Source organism: Macaca fascicularis, chromosome 2 (genome assembly GCF_037993035.2).
Source record: "Macaca fascicularis isolate 582-1 chromosome 2, T2T-MFA8v1.1".
NCBI lineage: Eukaryota > Metazoa > Chordata > Mammalia > Primates > Cercopithecidae > Macaca > Macaca fascicularis.
The window spans coordinates 49,350,849-49,363,915 of record NC_088376.1 but is presented as its reverse complement, the minus strand read 5'-3'; the positions used below and the strand labels follow the sequence as shown (position 1 = coordinate 49,363,915).

The following is a 13,067-nucleotide window of genomic DNA, read 5'->3' as shown; positions in this document are numbered from 1 at the left end:
CATTGTGGGATATATCTTCTGATTATTGACATTTTTTCCTTTATGGAACTGGGAGGATGGGGAGCATAGTCAATCAGACATTGTGTTTTACCACAAGGTATATGTAAGTATTCTTTCACTGTCACTAGGTAAAAACAAAAGGACATGATACTATGTGAACTGTGAGGCAGGACTTGACGACCATAGCTCCAAATTCTTTTATTTCCTTTCAATTTGTGACACCATTCATCACTTCCTTATGTAAGTCTGTCATATTTTAGTTTCATAAAAACCACATTGCTGTCTTACACATCTTTCTTGGTCTTCTCTTTCATTTGCTTTAGGAAAGATTAACAAACCCATGATCTTTAAACACAAGTGTCCCCATTTCCCATACTTGAACTTCCTCTTCATGCAATAACATTTCAGCAGTGTTGATCTGTCTAATCCATGGGTTCAATTACTGTGCATATAGCTGTTTCACTCCTAAGAGGTAAGCAAGATTATCTGAAGAAGCTATCAGTTTTTCCCACTTTGATGTCCCATAAGCCTCTCAAACTAAATTAATGTAACCAGACTGTTCCCCCAAATCTTCTTCTGCAATCCCTCATATATATACAGGTACCATCAATTGCCCAAGGTGGAAACATTCTTAAGATAATTCTCTTCCTTCCTCTCCCCCAAATCGATTGAGTGGCCAAGCATTGTCTATTCTTTTTTAAAAATTCCTTAGAGACCTCCCTCCTTTTTAATTTTACTTAACACCACCTCACTATTTTAGTTCAGGATTACATTATTTTGATTTTGAATTGTAACTAAAATGATCTAGCTGTTTGTTTCTCCTATCATACAAATCATTCTTCACACTGTCACTAATTTAGTCTTTTTAAAACAAGAGCTTAATAGTGTCTTTATGATACTTAAAATTATATCATTTTTCAATCTATCCTCCAAGATAAAAGCCAATGTCCTCTCTATGGTATACGGCCTTATACCAACGACTCCTTTTCAATCTTTCCAGGATTATTAGTTTGGATAGTGCTAGTTGCTATAACAAATTTTCCAACAGAATTTGTTTATCCCTTATATGACTATCAAGGTGAGAGTTTCTGGCTAATGGACAATTTCTATTCATGTGGAATTTCAGGGTGGAGGGATTCTTTGTTTTGCAGTTCAGCCATCCCTTAAGAGCTCATCATCTTCTGCATCAAACCAATGGATGGAAAATAGCAGTGAAGGCTCACCTATTAAAAATTCTTGCTTAGAACTTAAACCCTTGTTTCTTCTCACATTCTAATTGTCTAGAATTCAGTCACGTGGCCACACCTCTATGCAAGGAAATACAGTCCCAGGCTAGACAGCCACTTCTCAGCAACAATTCTATTCCACGAAAGAGAGAACACTAATTTTGATTCACAGTTAAGTGTCTCTTCCTCAAGATCCAGAGTCTCTGTAAATTCCATACCTTGCTCCATCTTGCACTATAGTCATACTTAACTTCTTGTATTCTTAAAATACACCATGGCCTTCCTTTGCTTATGTTGCTGTCTTTTGCTTGTGAATATCTTCTACTCTTCTTTCAAAACTTAGCTGAGAAGACTTTTCCTTCACAAGGTCAGCACAGAAATGTTATTTCTGCATTAATACCCTCCTTATGTATTCTATATTTTTCTCTTGCAATAAGGTGCTTGGAAAATCTTGATAGGTTCATTTGTAATTTCTACACATTATTATTCTAAAATATCCATTTTCTCTTTCTCAGAGGGACCTGAAAACATGGGTATTGAAAATCTGGCTTGCTAAAAATGATGGTTATTACAAACTTCTGGAAGTGTTTTTGTTACAGCACTAGGATTTAAGATTTTATAAATACTTGTGATCATATATCTGGCTGCAGCTTGTTAAAGAGGGGCTTTTATTTTGGCCTTACTCTTTAGTGAAAATCTTCAGAAGATGGTGTAAATATTTCTTAATTAATCACAAATATATTTCCTCATATTTCTGGGCAGATACTAGACAGCATCCTCCAGCCTCCTTTTCCATTAAGTGTGGCTGCTATCCAACTGACTTCAAACCAATACAATGGAACCAGAAATAATATGTGTCAATTTCATGTGTGGTTCATAAAAATCTCCCCTATACAACCCTTTTCTCCCATCTTCTGACTACAGACTCAATGTCAAAGCCCAGAGCCACCTGGGAAGCCATATATTAAAGATTCCAGAGTTTTCATTAACCTGGATTTCTAAATGATGCTGTGAAGCAGAGTCCTCCACTTACAAAGAGGAACATTTCTATGTAATTGTTTTATAGCCTAATTTTAATATTTTATTTGTTATTAAAGTCTTGGGGTTGATGGTAATGTCCCCAGCATTACCCAATATAATATAGCCCAATGTTGATTAACAAAATATTGGGAGGCTGAGACGGGTGGATCACGAGGTCAGAGATCAAGACCATCCTGGCCAACGTGGTAAAACCCCATCTCTACTAAAAACACAAAAATTAGCTGGGCATGGTGGCGCATGCCTAGAATCCCAGCTACTCAGGAGGCTGAGGCAGGAGAATCAGTTGAACCCGGGAGGTGGACGTGGCTGTGAGCCGAGATAGCACCACTGCATTCCAGCCTGGTGACGGAGCAAGACTCCGTAAAAAAAAAAAGAAAAGATTTTGTGTAATTTAGGTGACATTCAGGCACCCAGTTGTCAGGACCAGTGATTCAAAGTGAAATTTTCCTTCTGCTGCTGTTTCCCATAAAGCTCTGTTATATCAATTCTTCCTTGGAGCTGTGGGAGTCTTGGAAGTATTGATTCTAAGCCAGAAAGCAGAGTTAAGAGCACTAAAGATTTCAGAAGGAATACAATTAAAACCCTCAGTAGTACAATGATTTTGACTACAAATAAACTTTTATAGCTCAAACAAAAAGCCATAATCACAAAGAACTACAACCATAGAATAAAATTGAAAAGAAACTCCACCATGCAGAAGAGAACAGCAATAAAGAAGCTTGCTTGAATATGAAATCAGGTCAAGAGCAAAGAGAAATATCTATAGAGTTTATAACCACAAGCCAGCTTTCATGTAATGAGTCATCTGAAGTATGTGAGTCCTCCATGAGTGTAGTGGGTCATCAGTGCATCAGGCGTCCTTAGAAAGATACGTAGAACATCTTGGATCCACCATCCTTAAGACTTGTTCTCTCATATTCTGTCATCTGAAGATAACTGCCATAATTCCACATATCACTGCCTTATACAAGAGAGAAAGAGGCACATATATACTTGTATGTGTATCTATGTGTGTATGCATGCAATCACACACACACACACACACACAAATGTAAGCAGTAAACCCTTTCCTAGAAGCCCTCAAGAAGATTTTCCCTTAGCTAAATATAAATTATATGCCCTCAGTTATACAAGTTACAGTCAAAGGAGAATAGAATCACTATGATTGTCTACTACTCAAAATTCATCCTTTGTGCTATGACCCTCCTCTTATGATGCATTGTTCCACAATACCTGAAAAAAATAAGAGTTCTTTCAGCAAATGCTTCTTAAAATGTGGTCTGTTGAAAACAATAATCAGCATCATATGGAAAATTGTTAGAAAAGCAAATTCTCAAAGCACAACCTGTACTTACACCATCAGAAACTCTAAAGACGGGACTCTGCAAATTTAGTTCTAATTAGATTTCTAAGTGATACTTATGCATGCTAAAATGTGGGAACCACTATTTTACTATGTCAAAGCAAATAGTGAGCTTTATTTAGGCAAACAATAATTTATACGGTACCTGGATGTTTTCTGATTAAACATGGTATCTTTCTTCAGAGACAATAATAAAATGAAAATGAAGACAGTTAAAACAAAATAAAGAACCCAAAAGCAGTAAATGCCACAAAGACTATGAAAAGATGAGAATTTACTGTAATGAGTGAGATTGCAAAAATTTGAGAAAATGGGAGGAAGAGGCAAAAGTGGAAACTGATTTTGCAAGACTCAGAAAATCATAACCTAAAGTGTGTAAAAAGGAACATAAGATTCAGGAGATCTACTTTAACACCACAGAAATCCAAAGAGGTTGAGGACTTAGTGATGTCAAATAAAAAAACAAATTTATGAATTAGAAAGTAAATAGAGGATGCTTGAAGGTCTAGTCACAAGCCAATTAACCCAGCCTAACTTACTACCTCCACGAAGACAATGTGGTACCACCCTAAGCAAAGGATAGGAGAATTCTTCTGTGTAAAATTGACAGAAAAGTTTTGGGTCAAAAATACACTATTCATCAGGGAAGGAGAGGTTGAAAAATATAGAAAATGAAAGCTACTGGAATTTTACAGCCTCCTGCCCTTCTGCAGCAGAAGTTCATCAGTAAACCCAAAGCAAATGCTTACCCTGTGGCAGGCACCACCCTAAACCTTCTATGTATTTTAACTTCCTGAAGCTTCAAAAAATGTTATGAGGTAGATACTATTACTACCCTCATTGATAGATTTCGTAAAGAGGCACGGAGGCTGTCAGGTAACTTTCATGAGGTCACAGGGATGGTAAATTGAAGAGAAAGAGATCAAACCTAGGTGGTTTTGTTTTCCTTCTACCTTTTTCCATCGTGTTTTCTCAATTTCTTTTCCACCTTCCTGTTCTCTCCTCTCACTTCTCTTAGTAAATCTTCAAACGTGGGTTTAAGATAATGGGAATAAAACTAGGGAGTGAAAAGGACAAGATTTCACTTCTTTTCTGCATTTGCAGCTTTATTGTTTGAAAAATCACATTACTTTTGCAAGTAACAAATGTTAAAGGAAATTTTTATTACTTCAGTTCAATAAATATTTATTTATTACATGTCTCTGTGCCAGCTGCAGGGCTGGAAAATTAAACATTCTAAGCAAATCTGGTTGGTTTGATTTCCAAAACATATTTAAAATATCATTTGATATAGTCTCGGTTATTTATTTTTGTTTTTGTAGCCTGAGCTTTTGGTGTGATAGTCAAGAAATCTTTGCCAAGGTAAATGTCAAGGAGCTTTTCTCTTATATTTTCTTCCAGGAGTTTAATGGTTTGAGGTCTTACATGTAGGTCTTTTATCCGTTTTGTTTTTGATTTGTTTGTGTGGTGTAAGAAAACAGTCCAATTTCATTGTTTTGTATGTGAAAATCCAGTCTTCCCAGCACCATTTATTCAAGAGACTATCCTTTCCTCATCGTGTTCTCTTGGGGCCCTTGTGAAAAATTCGTTGACCGTGTATGTTTGGATTTATTTCTGAGCTATTTTGTTCCATTGGTTTACCTGTCTGTTTTAATGTTAGTGCCATTCTGTTTTATATAAATTCGTAATATAATTTTTAATTAGGAAGTGTTATTTCTCTGACTTCAATTTTTTTTTCTCAGAATTGCTTTGGCTATTTGAGGTCCTTTGTGGTTTCATACAAATCTGCATTGAATCTATATATTACTTTGGGTAGCATGAAAATTTTAACAATATTATTTCTACATCAAACCAAAAATTTCTGCACGGCAAAGGAAACAATCAACAAAATGAAATGACAACCTATAGTTTGGAAAAAAGTATATCTGCATACCATGTTATCAGAGAAGGGTTTAGTTTCCGAGATTTATAAAGAACTTATACAACTCAATAGCAAGAAGACATAGCCCAATTTAAAAATGGGAAATGGACCTGAATAGACACTTCTTCAAAAATGACATAAAAATAGCCAACAGGTATATGAAAATGTGCCCAACATCACTATTCATCAGAAAAATGCAAATCAAAATCACTATGAGATACTATGTCATACCTATTAGGATTGTTATTATCAAAAAGACAAGAGATAACAAGTGTCGGCAAGGGTGTAGAGAAAAGAGAATCCTTGTACACAGTTGGTGGGAATGTAGGCTGGTACAGCCATTATGGAAAACAGTATGGAGGTTCCTACAGAAATTAAAAATAGAACTACCATATGACCCAGAAATCCCTCTTCTGGGTATATACCAAAAGAAAATGAAATCACCATCTCCTGAAGATAGCTGCACTCCCATGTTCATTGTAGCATTATTCAGAATAGTCAAGATAATAGAAATAATCTAGGTGTCCACCAATGGACAAATGTATAAAGAAAGATACATATATTCCATTGTGTGTGTATACACACACACAGACACACACACGATGGAATATTACTCAGCCTTATAAAAGAAGGAAATTCTGCCAGGTGCTATCACATGGATATACCTGGAAGGCATTATGCTAAATGAAATAAACCAGACACAGAAAGAAAAATTTTGTACAATCTCATTTACATGAAATTAACAAAAGGTCAAATATATACAGCAGTGGTTTATAGCAGGGGTCTGCAAGCCCCAGGCCACAGACCTGCACATGTGAGGGATCTAGGTGCATATTCCTTATGAGAATCTAATGCCTGGTTATCTTAGGTGGAGCTCAGACAGTGATGCTAGTACTGGGCAGCAGCTGCAAATACAAATTAACATTAGCAGAGAGTTTTGACTGCACAGAGACCATAATAAATACATTGATTGCAGACTCATATCAAAACCCTATCAGTGAGGAGCAAGTGACAAGTGACAATTAAGCTGTGTCCGGAGGCAGGCTTTATAGTGGAAAATTGATGTACTTCAATTGTACAGCTGCATCTGGTGGCAGGCTTTCAGTCAGAATCCAACACTTATTTTAGTCTGTGCATGGCTCACCCATTATTTTACCACTTCCATCCGCACCTCTTTCCCACACTGTGCACTTGTCTTAGTCACAGTTTTGCTAAGCCCACAAGCTAAGCCTAGCCTAGCCAAAGTGAGTGAAAAACAAACATTACTGGACAGCTTCTTTGAAAATGGGGAAAACCCAATGATGAGACAACAGAAGACTCTAAAACTGCTAAAAAAAATAAAGCCACATTTAAAGGAAAATGCCAAGAGTCCTACTTAAATTACAGGTTCACTGCAACAGGTGGTTCACATTCTCCAACCCTGCTTTGTATAATATGTGATGATCGACTATGCAATGAAGCCTCGAAACCTGCAAAACTGCTTTGCCACATGGAGACCAAGCACCCTGCGTTAAAAGACAAGCCTTTGGAGTTTTTGTTTTGTTTTGTTAAAACAAACAAACAAACAAACAAACAAACAAAAAAACAGAAACCATGAAAACATGAACACAAAGAACACATAGAAGCAATTATTGAAGGCCACCATGTCATCAAATGTGTCTGCACTGACAGCATCATTATATATTACAATGTAACAATAATAGAAATAAAGTGCACAATACATACAATATGTTTGAATCATCCTGAAACCGTCTGCCACTCGACCCTGGTCCATGGAAAAATCCTCTTCCGTGAAACTGGTCCCTGGTGCCAAAAAGGTTGGGGACCACCGGTTTATCCAGGGTCATCCAGGTTGGAGTAGGGTCAGGAGATATGGGGAAATTTAGGCCAAAGAATTCAAAGTTACAAACATGTAGGATGAACAAATGGGAAGACCTAATGTACAACATGAGGGCTATAGTTAATGATCGTGGTATTCAGGATTTATGCTAAATGAGTAAATTAGAGCTGCTCTTGCCCCAAGGGGGGAAATGTGTAATTATAGGAGTTGATGGATATGTCATACACATAACTTAAATACAGACAATAAAAACTATTTTAGTTTAAAAAGGAACAATATTTATTAAAAAATAAGGTGAGCTCTTAAAAACATTTAAATAACTGCCTAAAAAAATAAAAAATAATATCACATAATTTAATAGAAGGAAAGAAAGAGCAAGACAGCAAGAAAGAAAAGGCACCATAAAAAAAAACAATTTTGACCACTCCTCATTTGTAGTCTAAGCTGCCTCTGCTTCCTTGCGTTGAAAAGCCACGGGCTTCCGAGGGATGGAGGTCAAAGTCAGAGTAAAGAAAGTTCCCGGGGGAGGCCACTCCCCAGCTGATGACTTTCCAGTTCCAGTTAGTGACAGAGTCCCAGTTCCTCTCCTTAACCACCGGTCAAAAGTCTCTGGAGTCTCTCCAATGAGCAAGAAAGCAAGTCGGGGGTAGGGGAGGGGCCTCACACCTGGTGGTGGGTGCAGTCCCTCCTCCAGCTTCTTCATCCTGCAATAGTCCCGCGGGTCCCCCGGCGCGAACGCGGGAACCAGGAAAAGGAAACCGCGTTGTGTACGTAAGATCCAGGAAACGAAACCAGTAGCCGCGGCTGTTGGCGCAAGGGTTACTCGCAGACCCTGTTCCGGCTGATTTCCGAGAAGGTTGCGCAGTAGCCGTTCCTTGCAGTCTAGAGGCGCAGGAGAGGAAGCCACCGCCTGACCCCGGCTCTCTAGACCTCGGCTCTCTCGGGAGCGGAAACAGCGGCAGCCACAGGTGCGCGAGCGGCTTTCTCTGCCGCCTCCCCGGGGCTCGGGCGCGAGAACTGCGCGGAGCCTGCGCTGGGGCCAGGGCCGGGATCAGGTGTGGGGGCCAACTTACGGGGAACGGGCGCGAGGGCCAGCCGGTTGTGTTTGCTGCTCTGGGGGTGGAGGATGTGGGGTGAAGGCTGGGGCCAGAAATGCAAGAGACCTCTGAAAGGGACCCTGTAAGTGGAGCAGATGCACGGCAAGGGGCCCCAGGCGGCCCAGCGGCACCTGGGCTCACCCAGAATCATTCGAATGAAAAGGGGTGTCCTGCCTGAAAACGCCTCGCGGGGCTCAGCTTCCCCTTAGCTACACTGCTCTACAGGCAGAGAGCGGCGCTGAATCCTGGGCAGAGACTGGGCTCGGGAGCATGTGCCAGCATAGTGGGGCTATTAGAAGGGACGGTTAATACAGCCTGCAAGCTGGCATTTATCAGTAAGTATTCACTGAAGTCCGCCTGGAGCCCACATCTATGCTAAACCCTCTACAATACTAGCTTGGAAAAGATAGCGGCGGTATCTGGCACGGTTCCTAAGACCATTAGCTCCAGTCAGGCTCCCCGACTTTAAATTTGGCCTCTACTGCTTCACATCTGTGGATTGTCAGCCACTTTCTTAATATATATTCTTTCCATTGCCTCATCTCTGAAATTGTGTAACTATTAAAAGAGCTACAGAGTATTATATGTGTTAATGTAAAGTTCTTAGAGCAGTGCCTGGCACTACAGAAAGTACTCAGTGAAAGTGAGCTTTTATTATTTTAAATATTTGACAAAGTTCCTGCTTCTCCAAGCTGACTCTCCGGTTCCCATGTGGTTTCATTCATGCACTGTTATTCCTGGAAGTCTTGGCATGGCCACTTCCCAGTTCCAGGAACAGGCAGTCGTTGTTTTTTTTCTGGCTTATCACATTGAGATACATGGTTACTACAAGTGACACTTAAACGTGTCAGGCAGTTTGGGGCCTCCTTTCTTGAACTTTTCCTAAGAGCAAACTTTTCCCTTAATGCCACCCGGTTTACAACCATAGTAGGGCTTTGAACAACGAGAAAATGCAGGGAAATGAAAGACATATAAAGGGAAATGAATGGATTTCTGCAGTTGGATAGCAAAGTGGCATGTGAAATAGCTGGTTTATAGATCAAACTGCCTTTAGATCTGTAAAGGAGCTTAGAGTACAGGTGGAGAGACATCAAATGTGTGTGAGCAGACCCTTATGTACCTCTCCGTCTTCATCTCTAAGAATGTCTCCCTCTTCTGCTCTGTAACCTCACTGGTCTTCCTTTCCTTGAATGAGGCATGTTCCTCCAGCTCAGGAATTCTATCTATGAAGTTCCCTGTCTCTATAATGCCCTCCAACACCCCACCCACCATACCTCCGTAGACTAGTTGATTTGAGATTTCCTTCAGCTCCCAGTCTGACTTTTCTTAAACCCCCTACCACTGTTTAAGTTAGTGTCCTGTAACCCTTTCTTGTAGCAACATTAATTTTATTGATAGCACTTAGAGTGTTTATAATAATCTATTACATTCTTAATTGTCTGTCTCCCTAGTGTCTAGGTATTGTGCTCTAGTGCCTGGTATAGTGCTTTGCATGCTCTATGCCTTCAATTAATTCCTTAAAAACCACACCAGCTTTATATTTAGTGAATATTTATATAGGAAGTATTTCTATATGTATATATGTGTATCTGTGTATATACACACTCTATAGCACTACCCTGAATAGTGCTAAATTAAAAAGCCAAAACACTTTTTAGTTAATCAGAACAGTTGCACTCTTCAGTTTTCCATATGTTCTTTTAATAAGTCATTAGAAAAAAATGATGTCTCCATATGTTGTCTGCTGCTGTAGCAGAATACCTGAGACTTGGTAATTTATAAAGGACAGAAATTTATTTCTTACAGTTCTGGAGACTAGGAAGTCCAACATAATCATGTGTTACTTAAAGACAGGAATACATTCTGAGAAATGCATCATGAGGCAATTTGGTGGTTGTGAGAACATCATAGAATTTACTTACACAATCCTGGATGGTATAGCCAGCCTTCTATTTAGGCTGGGGTGGTGGCGTGGGGGGTGTTGAGGAGAGTCAGATTGAGAGCTGAAGGAAGTCTCAAATCAATTAGTCTATAGACGTGTGTGTGTGTGTGTGTGTGTGTAGTGGTGGAGGGCATTATAGACAGAGGGAACTTCACAGGTAGAAGTCCTGGGCTGGGGGTGTGTGTGTGTGTGTGTGTGTGTGTGTGTGTGTGTAGTGGTGGAGGGCATTATAGACAGAGGGAACTTCACAGGTAGAAGTCCTGGGCTGGGGGGAACTTGGCTCATTCCAGCAAAGGAATGACCAGTGAGATGGCAGATAGCCTACTAGACCTAGACTGTGTGGAATAAGGTATTGCTCCTAGGCTAGAAACCTGTATAGCATGTTACTGTGCTGAATATGGTAGGCAAGTATAATACAATGTCAAGTATTTATGTATCTAAACATAGAAAGGGTACAGTAAAAATAATCTTATGGGACCATCATCATATATGTGATCTGTTGTTGTGGTGCATGACTCTATGGAGGAACCAGCATCTAGTGAGGGTCTTCTTACTGCATCATCCCATGGTGGAAAGTGGAAGGGCAAGACAGCAAGAGAGAATGGAACTTGACAAGACTACTCTGGCAATAATGAACCCACTCCCAAGATAACAACATTAATCTATTCATGAAGGTAGAGTGCCTATGAACTAATCATCTTTTATTAGGCCCCACCTCCCAACACAGTTGCATTGGAAATTAAGTTTCCAACACATGAACTTAGCACCTGACCTAGTTAAAGCTAAGTGGTACAAGAGGAAATTGAAATTCAAGCCTTTTCTGTCTTACATAAAAAAGATACCTTAAAAGAGTCTTTTAACAAATTTCACTGAAGGGTGTCAGTCTTCCTTTTTTCAGTGAATTAGAGACATCGATGCAAAGAATATGAATTATTGATCATCTTAATTCAGCTAGTTAGTGAACTGTATCACATTTATTAAAGTCACTTTTATTTCTATGGGTTTAGTTTCACCATTTATTAGGAGGAAAGGAAACAACTCAAATTTGTGAGGGAGCTCTGGGTTGTCAGGAAAGGCTTTTCAGAGCAGTAAAGCAATCAAATGACAGTAACTGATTCAATATTTGTTTCCTTTGTCTCTTTTTTTTACTTTTTAGTTTTGTAGAACACTTGATCACTGCCATCTCACTTGGTCCTAGTTGATGTATCATCTACATTTTTATTCAAGGTGTACTATAAAATGCTATAAAAGGCTATCCTAAACTGGTTTTAAGCATATTTATTTTGTTTGTTAAGCATAAAATACGCAAGAGGATTTTTATGGAGTGACTCCTTGTTACAAGGTACTTTGCGTTTATAATCAGCCTCAGTCCCCCCAGTTTCATTCCATAGCTTACAGGTATGATGTGCTGTATACTCAAAAGCCTCACCAGCTGCTTGCGCCACCCATTTGCTTAAATGCATCAGTTTTTTCTAAGCTTAACATTTACCAAAACCCGAGTTCAAAAGATGAATATTTTTCCTTGTTAGATGTTAACTAAACATTTTTAAATGTACAAAGTTTGCATACAAACATAACCCAAATGACATGAAAGTTATTTGATTCATGACTTACCTGTGTAATCTCCTGGCCTACTTGAAATTCCTCCCTTCCCTCTAGTCTAGTATCTATATTCTCAGTTATCGGGAGGAAGTTAGGGACCTAGAATTCTTGTGATTGTTTTCAGAGCAGTAGCATTTTGCTAAAATAATTCAAAACATATATCCCTATCTTGGGACTTGAAGAGAATGTGAAATGCTTTATCCTCTGTTTTGCGGGAATGAGGGAAGGAGGTTGTTCTTAGCCAATTAACAAGTAAATGTAAATAAATAATCCAAATCTGGTGTGGGTAAACAAATTTTAGGAACTGTCAAAATTAAGTATGCTTCCCCTTTGGGTTCCAGATTTTACTTAATACTTTTTGAAAGCAGTAAGATAAAAATTTCAGGACCTCAAGAGATGGGTCAAAAGAGTTTCACTGTAATACGAATCGTGAAGCCAGAACTGGAAATCCCCTGTGCTGTTTCTTCCTCTTCATGGTGGTAGAGGTTACAGTTGTCAAATGGTCCAGAGAAACAATGAGAACTTAGGATTTCTGATAGAAAAGTTTTAACAGAGGTGTACTTGTATGCAAATAATGTGTGATGCCTCAGTTTCCTCCAAAGTCTTAGTTAACAGAGTTAGAAAAAAATCAGATTATATTTGAAGTTCTGTGTTCATCCTGGAGTAATTATTATTCCAATGGTGCAATATACAACATAACTTTAATGCACTTTTTGGTATAGCATAAAGATTTTCTCTTTCTCTGAAGTATTTCTGAAATGAAAAACAAAGTAAGTGTGGTAGAAGCCGTTATTTATGAATTATCATGCTAAATTAATTAACTCATTAATTAATTTATTCAGGGCACACCCAGTTATTCCCCAAACTGAGTGACATGTATCTTGTAATAGACACATTAACCTTGAGAAAACCCAAAGGATCATTATAACAGCAAACAAGAATGTAGGCATCCACATAGTGGATGACTTTAATGACCTGGCACACAGTGCTTTATCTACTTGGCACATGTATAGGTACAAGGAACACTTAACATTT

The 13,067-nt window shown here is 38.8% G+C and overlaps 1 protein-coding gene across 14 annotated transcripts in view; it reads left to right on the top strand.

Annotated features, from left to right (window-relative positions):
• The first annotated feature begins 8,218 nt into the window (after positions 1-8,218).
• PLSCR1 (phospholipid scramblase 1) overlaps positions 8,219-13,067 on the top strand; it is a 28,799-nt gene continuing 23,950 nt past the window's right edge. For all 14 annotated transcript variants that reach the window (XM_045386821.3, XM_045386816.3, XM_045386824.3 and 11 more), the window contains exon 1: positions 8,219-8,359. The gene's annotated coding sequence lies outside the window, so the exon portion shown is untranslated. The remainder of the gene's footprint in view (positions 8,360-13,067) is intronic.